The sequence below is a fragment of the Urocitellus parryii genome, chromosome 5 (genome assembly GCF_045843805.1).
Source record: "Urocitellus parryii isolate mUroPar1 chromosome 5, mUroPar1.hap1, whole genome shotgun sequence".
In the NCBI taxonomy this organism is placed as follows: Eukaryota; Metazoa; Chordata; class Mammalia; order Rodentia; family Sciuridae; genus Urocitellus; species Urocitellus parryii.
The window spans coordinates 198,366,048-198,378,980 of record NC_135535.1 but is presented as its reverse complement, the minus strand read 5'-3'; the positions used below and the strand labels follow the sequence as shown (position 1 = coordinate 198,378,980).

The window sequence follows — 12,933 nt, the reverse complement described above, 5'->3', positions numbered from 1 at the left end:
CAGTGCAATGGGAAGACCCAAGTTGCTGATCAAAACATCCTAATGGGTTTCAAGTTGGAATAAGGACAGATGAATGCTCTGGAGGGTAATGGGAGGGGGGAAGAATCCTCTTGAAGTAAGGATATAAATATTAGAGAAGGAGAGGAGTAGATTTAGGTTGTAGGAGAAGGACAAGGAGCCTTACTGGGAAATGAACAAAAAAGACATAAGGAGAATGGAAAAACTCTAAATCTCAAAGTCCAGGGCAAAGACTTTTGGGAACATATTGAGTGGGTGTTTGTGTGGGTGCATATGTGTAGAACAAAGTCTGAAAGGCTGGCCCTGAGCAAGTTAATTTTGTGGCCCTTGGGGGATAGGATCGTAGGGAACTTTTAGTTTCTTTTAATATATGGGTCATATCTAGTTTTCCTAAAATGAATGAGTTTCTCATGTAACTTTAAAAAAATCCATTAAAAATATTTGAGGGAGCCTGGGCAACTTATCGAAATCCTGTCTCAAAATAAAAAGGGCTGGGAATGTAGCTCAATGGTAGAGCATCCCTGAGTTTCAATCTCCAGTACCAAAAAAAGTAAAAAAAAAAAAAAAAAACATTGAGGGAAGGATGTTAAGTCAAAGGTTATAGGAGGATTGAAGACTGAGAAGAGACAATTTGAAGATAAACAGTAATAATGGTGAGCTGCCATCCTGTTCTTCTTTCATCATTCAATTAACAAATACTTATTAAATGCCTGCCATGTGCCAGGCACTGTCCTAGGCACTGACAAAAGAGCAATGACACTTAGAGACTTAGAGTGACACTACAAGTTCTGGTGGTACAGTAGCACGCACATTGACAGAGTCATTATGCAATAAACTGAAATAATAGAAGTGAAAGCCTTTTGGAAGTTTGTTTGCATGGACTTATTAGCAGCCTGTTAGTGTTGACAGATCCAGAGTCAATAAAATGATGATTCTTGAATATTCCCATTTTCTTATTTTCCATAGTTATTAGAAGCACCAGCAGTTTTGCTTGTACTTGTGCTTTTTTTTTTTTTTTTCACATCACATATTCCTTGTTTTACCACCTTGCTGATCAAATTTCCATTTCATGCCGATACTCAATGTCCTGGCACAGTTCCAAAGCATGAAAGGGGTTGAAGGTGTTGCTAAGCCTTAAATTATCAACCTGGGAGTTGGGGATGGGAAGGAAGGAAAATAAAGAATCAATCTGGAGAGGCTCAGTAGATCTAGAAAGTTCTTAGAACTTATCCAAGTAGAGAGGGTGGGACTGAGCTGTCCTCCTTCAGAAAGAGGAAGTGGGGAGAGGCTAGAGGCCCAACTGTTGCCATCCTGTGAGTTGGTGCCTGCTCAGGAAGGCATGCATGATGTGAGGCAGGGAGAATTTGGGAATGAGAAACCCTGGAATGGGATCCCAGTCATCTCAAAGATCTTGACTTCTCAGTAAAGAGGGAGGATGTTTGGACTGATCAGGTTTTATAACTTTTCAGATATGAAGTCTCCTTTTTAACAACAAAAATGAAGCATTATCACCCCCAACATTTCCTAGGAGTTACATACAATGACCATAAATTCGGTAGTACTTCTAGACGCCTTTGTATTTCATTTAAGGAATGAAATGTGAAAAAGAACACATGTACCAACAAGCCCTTATTCAGTGTTGGGGGTTGTTGTTTGGTAAATGTATGGAGTTGGGGGCCCCTTCCTCAGATTCCAGGATGTTCTCCGTGACCTTGGTTGAGAACCACTGAATTGGATCTTTCCATCTTAGATCTCTTCTGCTTTGTAGCTCTGATCCATGATAAAATATCAGGATATATTAGCCTATTCCAACCTGCTACTGGAAGACCCTTAGTTAGAGGAAATTAATCATTCTTCATTCAAAAAGAATTGCTAACTCTATCAGACATTTCCTAAATGAATGAGGATAAAGGGAAATGTATTTGTTCATTTTCCCTTCTTCCTACCCAATACCTTCATTTAAATTGGAACTTGTTTGCCATGACTTTAATGTTCAGAAGTGATTATTTAGATGTTATTTTGGGGTTGTTATCAAGTGCTTATTAATTCTTCTTCCCTGCATTTGACATCTGTGTTGAATATCATTTTCATAGGGAACTAATGAGCATGATTGCAGGTGCCTTTAATCATAGAATCTTAGAAACTGGAGACAGAATAGACAGAAAGTTCTGCCTTTGCTCATCCAGAAGATGGAAGTGATGATGTGCTAACCTTCCCCGACCAATAGAATGGGAAACAGGATCGCCAACCAGGGGTCCCTGTAAAACGAATGGTGCTAAGTAAAAGTATTAGGATGGTTTAACCAATTAAAAAAAAAAGTAGTTTTTTTTAACCTTTTTTGGTTTAATTGCTGATATCTCCTGACAATAGTCAATACCCCTGTGGTAGTAATACTGTATACAAAAACAAACACACACACACACACACACAAACAAACAACAGCTGCTTTTGAGCTTTTTCATAAGCTTGGAACTTTACTTCCACTGTCCCACTGAATCTGCAGAACCACTGTCAAAGGTAAGTCACGGGCCAAGCTAACACCATTAATAAATAGCAGAGGTAGAACTTGAACCCAGGTCTAGCTGATTCCAGTGCCGATGCCTGTGGGTTGCCTTCCCATCCTGCTCCACTGCTTCTGCAAGCTAGAATTCTTGTAGGTTCTGCTCTTTCAGGCCTGCTGTTGCTAGACTCTTGTGCCCTTGTCTGAAGGAACCAGAGTTGGTCACCTTGAGGTCTTAGAGAAAGGACTCTGAGTAAGTAAGTGGTGTTAACTCCCTCCATCACCGGTTCCCAGTCAGCACATTAGATTACCTAGGGATTCTATTCTAGATTTTACTGGAATCAAAGCACCACTAGAAGTTTAGCACTATAAAGACACACATTATTTTATTCACTGCTATCATATTGCAAAATACCAATGCCTGGGCCTTTCTCCAGGCCTGTTAAATCAGAATCTCTAAAGGATGGGGCCCACACATATTTGTGTGTATTTGTATTACTATTAACATGCAGCCAAGGTTGAGAACCACTGTTCTAAAACATGGACCAAGCCTTCACCTGGAAATGATTTGATAATGGATGCAGCCAAGAAAGCCTAGAAGTGTTGAATGTTGGAATCATATGTCATGGGTTCAAATCCTGGTTCTTTGAGTTTCCAGCTGTGTGACCAAATTACTTAACCTCTCTGAACCCAATTCCTAGATGACTTTCATTGAATTATTTCCATTTCATAGTATCATTATGAGATTAAATAAAAATCCATGCAGGCTTCCTTCTTCCTATTGTGCCTTACACAGAGTAAACAATGTTATTATTGAAAATAATGACAAAAAATAAAGGAAAAGGAGATGTGACATTTTTATCCATTTTATAGTATTTTTTAAAAACCTTTATTTAGTTTTGTACGGGAATCCTGATTTAATTGAATAAAGAGGGACCCTTTTAAAAACAACATTTGTGACCTTTCAGGTGGGATTAAATTTGCTGGCAATCTAACACTTTTATTTTAACCTTTTACATTCATGCATTATAAAGTTGATGTGTTATTTCTGTCTTGGCTTCCCAAGTAAAGCAGAGAGCTGGAGCCCATAGTCAGGAAGTGAGTGTTTGAGCTGGCATCCCATCAAAGGCTGTTTTAGGTTCAGCCTTCCGGTCATTTGTTCAAAGGCCTTTGACACCAAAGACCCAAAGATACTGCTGGAGATGCTACGCGGGCAGTTTAATTGGTATTTTTCAGGGAACAGACACACAATTTCTGTATGGGCAGAGTGAAACTGGAAGTAGGGCAATTATCCAGTGAATTCAGACAGTAGAGAGAAGAGGAAGAGATCAGGCAAAGATATTCTTTAAGCAAGCTATTTGGCCATTTTTAAGTAGATAATTTTTTAACCTCATAGAAGTAGATGCAACTTACTGGTATTTTCATGGTGTAAGTGCTGGACAAATAAAAGAATTGCTTATGAAATGTCCTGTAAAGCCCGAGTTTTTTTGTCTGTACTTCTTTTCTTCATATACAAGTAGCGAAATAAAGATGGCTATTTAACTTATTGTGGGTGAAGAAAATGTTAGACATATTTTCTACATAGAGGCAGAGAAGAGAAAGAATTTGAATGAAGAGGACCAGCTAGACGTTTCATCAAGTTGTGGCTGAAAGTGTTTCCTCTGTTACTGTTGCGAATATCGATTGGGTTGGTGTGCCAGCCCCTGGGAGATGCGCCCCTTTCTGTCTTGTTGTGCTTGAATGAGAGTTAACAAATTGTTTGACTTTTCGTAATTAAACTTAAGAACCTGATTGAAGGGGATTTTAACTTCCCTGAAAATGTACTTTAAGTTCATCTGCTTAAGAGGAATTATCTGTTTCTTATTAGCACCAAAATCAAAAGACCGTCTCTGCCTTTATATCTGATGATTTCTACAGGCCTGGCCATGAATCTCATGGCGGTATTAAAGCTCCCGCCAAATTATTATGCATTTAAAAAAATCAGTTGTCAAAAAATTGAGACAGGACTTTTAACAATAATTATTAGCCAACTATAGGATGGTGGTTGTTTTGTGTCATGATTGTTGTTTTCTCTTTTTTTCTGCTTTGATTTGCCCTTTGGAAATGACACCTATTTTGTTCTGTTTAAGCAATCTGAGAATTCTAGTTCTTTCAGTATTTTTTTCTTAATACTGGCCACAATGCAGAATGAGAATTATGTTTCTTGAAGAATTATGATTTGGGGGGAGTACATTCCCAGGACTTGTAGCAAATAAGATCATTTTAAGCAAATTTCTCAATTCTGATTTAACCACATCTTTTTCATATATGACTGTCATATAAATTATCATCATTGGACCCATTTAAGGTGACATGTAAATGAATCTTGAATGCATTTGGTTAAATTTCCATATCGAAATTTTGATGCACCAAATTATGTTATATTCTAGCAAAGGAGAATGTGATTGATCCTGATAATGTATGATTTGGTGGCAAAATGGTTATATTTTGTGATCGTGCATTTAAAACCTTAAGTGGATATTATAGAAATAGTAGTGTGATCAGAATCGCTTTTTCAGAAAATGGTATTTCCATTAATACTTGAAGGAGAAAAGTTTGTTGAGATGAAAGACTGAGATGTTGCTCAAGTGGAAGTGCTTTTAACACGTCACTAACAATGCTCACGTTTGGCCTGGACTGTCATTGCATTGCTCTTTCAACTGCTGCAGTTTGCAGATAGGAAAGTCCAAGGAGTTTAATGTAGTGATACTCAGGATGGAAAACTGAGTCGATGGTGGGAGGAGGCTTTTTTGAGAAGATACTTTGACTTGAAATAAATATTGAGACAAAGCTGAGGTTTGCAGTAGAAGTTTCTGGGTGCCTGCCTTGATCCCATTTCTTCTGTTGTGCCTGTAAATGGGGCCAAGGTGAGCTGGGGAAGCAACCCAGGTCTACATTCTCCCTCTGAACTCCAGCAGCTGCCTCCCCTCCCAGGCTGAGCACGTTCAGCATCTACTGTTAGACTCTTGTCAGACGGAAGAACAGTCCGTTGATCTATAGTATCACCAAGCTCTCCTAGGTGATCGTCCTTCTCAGGGTTAACATCCAGATATTTGCACTCTAATCTTTTAACCTTGACGAGAGTTTGAAAATAGACAAGATTTGAAACTAACTCCCAAAGCAGGGCATTTTGTAGAGAAGAGCCATCTCAGTTAAGCTCAGATCTCTGTTCCTCCTACGGGAATTTTCTACCTTTAGAATTTTTAAAGAAGAATTTCTATTTGAGGTAACTACTAACATTTCTTTTTGGTGTAGAATTATTTCATGCCAACAATTTCTGGGACTTAATTTGTGGATCTAATCTGAACTTCTTGCCTGATCTTAAATGTTTTTCTTTATAGCCAAGCTGTCAGTTCCTGTACTGATTTTAAAAAGACAGAATCAAAAGCCATAATTTTTAAGATAAGAACAAAGTTATAATTGTAACTTTTTTCATTTTAAAGAATATTCAAATAAACTATGCCTATCACTTTATAAGCTTTAGAATAAATAGTGTTCTAAAGTATCATCTGTGTTCTGTGTATCATCATTTATTGCTTTACCACAAATACAGCCATTTAAAAATCATTTTTTTTTTTTTTTGGAACTGAGGTTCAAACCCAGGGCTTTGCGAATGCAAGGCAGATGCTTTGCCACTGAGCTACATCCCAGTCCTAAAAATCTTAAGGAAGATGTTTGCAAAGAAAATATTATCCGTTCAATTAATATTTTTTTGTGCTTCAGACACACGGAAAATTAGTTGCCTTTTGGGGAGAGATAATTATAAATCTGCAAAAGCCAGAGATGGAATCAAAACAAAGAATTCTGAATTATATGAACTTTTTTTTACTTATGTGTACAATAGACTTTATCCCTGAATATTATTTGTTGTATAAGAACAAAAAGAGTGTGTGTGTGTGTGTGTTTGACTCAGATTCACTAAGGGCCTGCCTTGAACTTTTCACATTCTTTTTCAAGCCTTAATGCCAAGGGAAAAAAGAGAAAAAAAGCACTATCCTTGGCACAAACTAGGCCCTGGCTGGTGGTCAGATATGTCACACACTTGCCGGAGTCCTCTGGGGTTAAGGCTTAGCAGTCACGTCCAGATTGGTCCATATTATGATTCTTTGGTTTATGACAGATTTACCTGGCTCTTTAAATTTAGGCTTGGGGATTACGTAGCTCATTACATCCTGCTGTCTCATCTGTTTTTGACAAAACATGTAGATAAGATTTTAGGCTTTGTTTAGAGGAGGCATCTGTAACTGGTCCTGGGAATCAGCCACACTTGTGTTACTCGTAAAGCGCATCCATTTTAAGTGGATATTTTTAAGTAAGCTGTAACTCTGGAAGGATCTGATTGGAGGAGGGAGCTGTGATCTGCTTCAAGCTGAGAAAACTAGGAGTACGGGAAATTCCTTGGGTTACTCAGTGCTCTCTGACTTTTGAAAGACTGGAAGCTTTGCAGATGGAATACTAAAAAAAAAAAAAAAAAAAAAAAAAAAGTAGGGAATGGAAACGTGGAGCAAGCCTGCTCCTGAAGGAGGGAGTGGCCTGAGCTCCCGCAGCCTCAGTGATGTCTGCCTGCAGCACACAGCCGTGCTGAAATCTTCATCTAGAACAATCCCATGCATTCTGCAGAGGCATAACACTGTAGAGTCTTTTTCTCCCCTGAGCTGGTGGTTCTGTGCTCATTCAGGAGCCACAAAGCAAAGCTCAGACTGACATCATTCTCTAACTGGAAAACACATGAACCTTCTATACTAGATACAAATGTCTGGATAGGTACCCTTACCCATCGGCCTGAAGTTAGCTTTTTATTTCTTATATAAAGGATCTTAGCATTTCTATGTGTTAACTTTTGGTGGATGAGATCCTTGTCTGTAATAAACATATGGATATACCAAGTAAATAAAGTGTTCAGGGTGAAGTGTCTGTGACTCTTATTACAGAGCAAACTTACAGGTCTGAGTTAGGAAGAGTTAGCAGTTACCACTCAGGGCAATCCCATATTAGCCTGGGATATAATTCTCATCACTCTGGGTACATTTAATCAGTTAGGTGTACATGGGCACAGGAATAACGTAACATTTGAAAATGCATTCTTTTAGTTTTAAATGCCTGCCTGACATCTTTACAAGCCCTGTTTAGTATGAAGTTCAAACCTCCATAGCTAAAGGTTAATTTCAGCCTTGTGGAGTCAGGTGGTCTAAAACGTGCTGCAGAGGTCCCGTGAAGAACAGGCTGTAAAGCAGGATCTCATGTTGGGGAACTTTGGATGCTAGTCAGACCTCTTAATGCACAAATAAAGCAGAAGATGATACAGAAGTGGAGCCTGTCCATCAGATTTGACAGTCATTCCTCTGATGTGGAGCTTGTGTGGCTTGATTTTCTCCTCTTCAACGCACCCTCTCTCCCAGAGTCCTGCAGAGGATGCAGCCCCAGCCCAAGGACCAGCAGCAGGCAGGCCACCCTGGGCTCCTTCCCAGCCAGAGAGCCACCTTCCCAGGCCTCCCCTGTGCATTCCAGCTTCCTGAGCTGTTCTCTGCCAGTGGGGCTTTGGTTTTTACCCCAGGATCTTCCAGACTCCCCTGTTCTTGAGCTAACCTCAACCCACTTTCCTCTCCTGACCTCCTAATAGGCAAAGTTGCTAAGAATAATCTTGTGGTCGTACTTACCACTCATCTATTTCCCATAATATATTTTTTTGATAAGAGGCTGTCTAAACTGTTTTTTAGATAAGGGACTCAAAGCCAGGCCGAACTTTTGAAATCATTTAGTTCTATATTTGATCTAGTTCTATAGTAATTGTCTAATTATATATCTTATTATTTCATTTTACAGACAAAAATAAAAGATCTTCCAATAAGAGTTAAAATTTCAGCTTCTGGTTTCAACCTAATTTTTACATATCCAGGAATTAGTTTACTTAATGGACTTAAATTTAAACACACCTCCCCCTCCTTTTGAATTCTCACTATATGAGAAAAAAATACATTTTAGTGTATGTTGTATATTTTGGTATTGTTTCTGTAATCGCCCTGAGTATCTTATATAATCTTACAATATTAAAAGACTTTAAAATGTAAGATCCCAAGTCCCTAAATTCCAAGAAAATAAAATGTAAAAACCTATGTACGATTATGGAACTTGTACCCATGACCTTTCACAAAGTTTAAATGTAAAAAGTCCTACAGGTTTTTCAGATTTATAATTGTAGACAGTCTTTTTATAGCTCAGTTCTCTTTGTCAGTAAGCAGGTGGATGTTTTTGCCTTTTTAAGAAAGTACAGTAATGAGCACATCGACTGCCCTTAGTTCATCAGCTACCAAAAATAAAAACTAAGAAAACCCTTGGCTCGTGCAGATGAAAGGTGATTCACCTGAAGCTTTGTTCCTAAATTGGTCACTGGCAGCCTGACATGCAGCAAGTGGTGCTTCCCACCAATTACCTTGAAAAAGTCTCTCTTATTCAGATACAAACTGAGGCTTTCACCTGTCAGAGGACAATGACACCATCACTAACAGGCTTCGTGTTTATTTCCCCGGCAGTTTCCTCCCTATCACAAAGTGATTTTTCCCCCAGGTGAATTACTCCCTCACATTGGCGTGGCAACGACTATTTAATAAAGCTATTTATGAAAACTCCTCAAGTGTGTGGTCCCGTTCCCACAGTGTGTCGCTGCTGCCGCCAAGTGACAGGTCAGAAACATCAACCCTAGACAACTAGAGCATCATTCCCTGCTTCCCAAACCAAGGCCCCCGCCCCCTCCTGGGCAAGGGTCTGGTTTTCTTCCCTCTCCTCCTAACCCGCCCTGGGTCCATGGGGGTGTCTTTCTGAACCCATGAGAAATTAAGAAAACAATTTCTTTTCCTGAATGAAAATATCTGATTTTTAGTGTTGAGGGAGTTTTCGCTTTTGGTTTTGATGTGTCTGGTGAGTTTCCCACAATCTCGTGCAAAAATCACACCCTACCACCAGAGGTAAATCCTCTGTCTTAAAAAAAAAAAATCCGTCACACCCCAAAACTTGTAACTCTCCCAACACACGAGTACTTGGGGGCTGAATGCAGACTGTTCTCTTCAGCAACCTCATTCTTGAACTGGGCTAAGAGCTTTTCAATTGCTGTGACATTTTCAGCCAGGGAAGTAGTCGTACGTAGTTGCTGCAGAGCAGTGTTTTACAGGCAATTACTTTATATGATCAATGGAGCAATTCCCCTTCCAGAAAGGAACCAAAGCGATCAAGTTAAATCATTAAAGAGAGAAAGAGGGAGCGGGAGAAAGGATTCATCTCATTAGCAGGTGCCAGTGCTGCAGGCTCTGCGGTGGCGGCACACAATGTCACTGGCCCTTTAAGACAATGACTGTGCCCCCTCCACTCCTGCCCCCCCTCCCCTGTAGCTGTTGACAGGTCTAAACCTCCCGAGCAGCCCATTGTGGCCGCAGTAGGAGGCACCTGCGGAAAATGTGCCAAAACCAGGCAGGGAGTGAGAGCTTTTCAATAAGCCCCGCAGCTGGAGGGGAGCGGCTATACTAAACAAGCAGGCTGGGACCAGGCATGTGACGGGAAAAGGGGTCAAAGCAGACACCTCCTAGAGGCTTTCTGAGCACTGCGCGGTTCAATTTGATGACATCTTCTAGCTGGCTTTTCTCTATTTGCTTAATATGCTGAGGTATTTAGCTTAAAAGCACTAAACGCTCCATCGTGATGAGCAGTTTCCCCCTCTCCATTTGCTGTTATTAAGGACGTTTTTCAGTATTTTCCCTCTTTCTGCCCCAAACTCAGATTGTTTTCTTTGGCTTCGCTCTCACGGCTAGTCACAGGCATGCGGCACACACCGCCTGCTTGGTTTTAGTCATCTTCAGTTCAGGGACAAGTCCAACTCCCAATTTAGGACCTGGGCTGCCTTTGCAGAGCCACATCTGGAAGCTGTGCTCTTGCATTTGAACTTGGTTAAACATCCACTGTGCATCTGAATGGACCCGCCGCTGTGTGCTAACTAAGGGACCACGGTGTTGAGGCATTTGTTTTACCCAGCTGCGCTTGTCTTGGTGTATTTACAGCCCTTTTGAGAATAAGTAGAGTAGCGGGGAGGACAGGACAGGTGGGGGCCTGGGATGGATGTGCTGGTGACTTGGAAGAGTGTGCCTGGGGAAGCAGGGGGACACTTTCTCCATGCCACCTCTCCAGGATAAGAGAGTGACAAGAGCCTGGCGCGGTTCCTTGGTTTTAGCAGCTCTTATCCATCGGCCAAGTCCTTATGGGTACACTGTGCTTTCCGGTTCTCGTGGTACTCATCTATTCTCTTCTCACTTGACACAGTGAGGCATTATCTCTGTCTTACAGATGAAAACATCTGAGACTCAGGGCCAAACACTTTGCCCAAGGCCACACAACAACAAGTGGGTGGTAAGTGCAAAGGCCCCCCCAGGAGCCCACCTCCTCTGCGGTCCCCCTCAACTTGGTCTTCTCCTCCACCTCTCCCGACTGTCAGCCAGCAGGAGTGGGCGACTTTTGAGCCATGGGGGAAACCGACAAAACGACCTGTAACACGGTGAAACTCTTTTCCCCTCCCACAGATGGAGAGTGTTGGCGTGTACGGATTCTGTGGGTGTAAAGCAAAGAACAAAATGAAGTGTGATTCGAGGTGGGAAATAACGGCTGCAGGTAGGAAATGAGCTCATTTGTGTAAGTATCCAACTGGTGTCTGAGAAAACCACCCCCAGAACTGTGCACCTTCCCAGAGGGACTGGGTACATCAGAACTGTCACACGCAAGATATTTGCTAAGTCACGGCCACATAGTCTGCTGTTCAGAATGCCAACGAGTCAGAAGAGGTTTGGAAGAGGGTATTTCAGAGGTACCCTTGAGCCAGGAGATGACTCTTGGGGCTGTGGCTGGCCACACTCACGAGTACCGGGCACCTGGCTGCAGCCTGGCCTCGGGGGTGGGGTGGGGGAGTGTCATGCCGTCTCCCTGCTCTGCTCAGGTGGCCCTGGGAGATTGTCTCTGTTCAAGCCCTTAGAAAGGCAGGGAGAGGTGGTCTCTCTGCTGTTCTGAGCTTGTTTATGCTCTAACATGTCTCTGAGCTCAGAGGACCAGTCCTCTTCCTCCTTCTTCCTCGGTGCCTCCCTCCAATTCTGGAGAAAACAAGTGGACTATTCATGTAAAAAGAGAAAGAGTAAGGAGGGGGGAGATGCCACCGACAAACTCCATTGAAAGCCACTGGCTGTTCATTTACATTCACACTTTTAAAAAATGTTAACTAATGATGTTAAATGGTTTGCCAAAGGTCCTGGCAGGTCAGTTGTAGAAGTGTCATTTCTGCCTAATTAGGGCTCTTGTGGCTGCCCGGGGCCTCCCAGTGCAACTGGTGACAAGCGAGAGCTGACAGCTTCAATTGGTGCCAATAGGAAGGTTGGACCGGTCATGTTTTCCAACTCAGCCAGGTGTTTGCTGAATGGGGGAGGGGGCTTGGCGAGATCTGAGCGCTTCTATGATCCTTTTTCTTTCAAGACCCCCTCCCAAGTCCTTCCCCTTTGCCTGTCTTGTCTTGTGTCAAGGTCAAGAATGGGCTTTGCTAAATCAGCAATTTGGGTTATCTCTGGGAGGTCATTAGCAGTCCCAGCCCAGACTGTTTCAAGTGGTCTCAGACCCCAGATGCTAGTTTTTTTTTTTTTTTTCTCCCTAAAAATCAGAGAGCAGGAAAAGAAAAGGAATGCTTTGGGTAATAAACAACAGCAGCAAGAAAAAACAAAACAAAAATCTACACAGAAAGCTCTTGGTACCCATTAAAGTGTTAAACTGTTGCAAATAATAAAACTGCTTAAAGGGAAAACTGAAGTATTCTGATCTCTACCTTAAATATCTGAAGAAAGAAAAGATGACAATGAAAAAAACATCCTAGAAGGTTTGCTGGATTGGACAGTACCTGTCTCATAGTAGGTGCTCACTAAATAGTTTCTTGTTTGATTTGATTTTTCAGGAGAAAAATGATGCCTGAGAGACAAATAATGATTGTTAGAGATGAGGTTCTCCTGATAACTTCTAATAAATATTGTGAAGTGCTCTTTGAATTTCTTACTTGACCATAAAGTACCTGCAGAGGTGGAGTCCCACATTATGGGCTGATATGCTCTTGCTTTCTGTTTTGTTTTGATAACATCATAAAACAAGCATAATGTCACCCCCAGGCTGCAGCAACTACAGCACAAGGAGATGGTCCCATGACGGTGATGGGACACCTGTGCCAGCTCGCCGACTCGATGCTTCGGCGGGTCCTGCAGGGATGATGGCTCTCCTTTGCTGGGTCTGAGCAAATTCACGTGTACATTCAGTGGCTCTGTGAACCACGATGACAGGATTCACACAAGGGCATCTGGGGAGGGATGCTG

The 12,933-nt window shown here is 41.6% G+C and overlaps 1 long non-coding RNA gene across 2 annotated transcripts in view; it reads left to right on the top strand.

Moving 5' to 3' along the window:
* LOC113182999 (uncharacterized) overlaps positions 1–12,933 on the top strand; it is a 15,514-nt gene extending 2,581 nt beyond the window's left edge. For both annotated transcript variants that reach the window (XR_003300817.1, XR_003300816.1), the window contains exons 2-3: positions 11,119–11,206; positions 12,733–12,933. This is a non-coding gene — a long non-coding RNA (uncharacterized LOC113182999). The remainder of the gene's footprint in view (positions 1–11,118; positions 11,207–12,732) is intronic.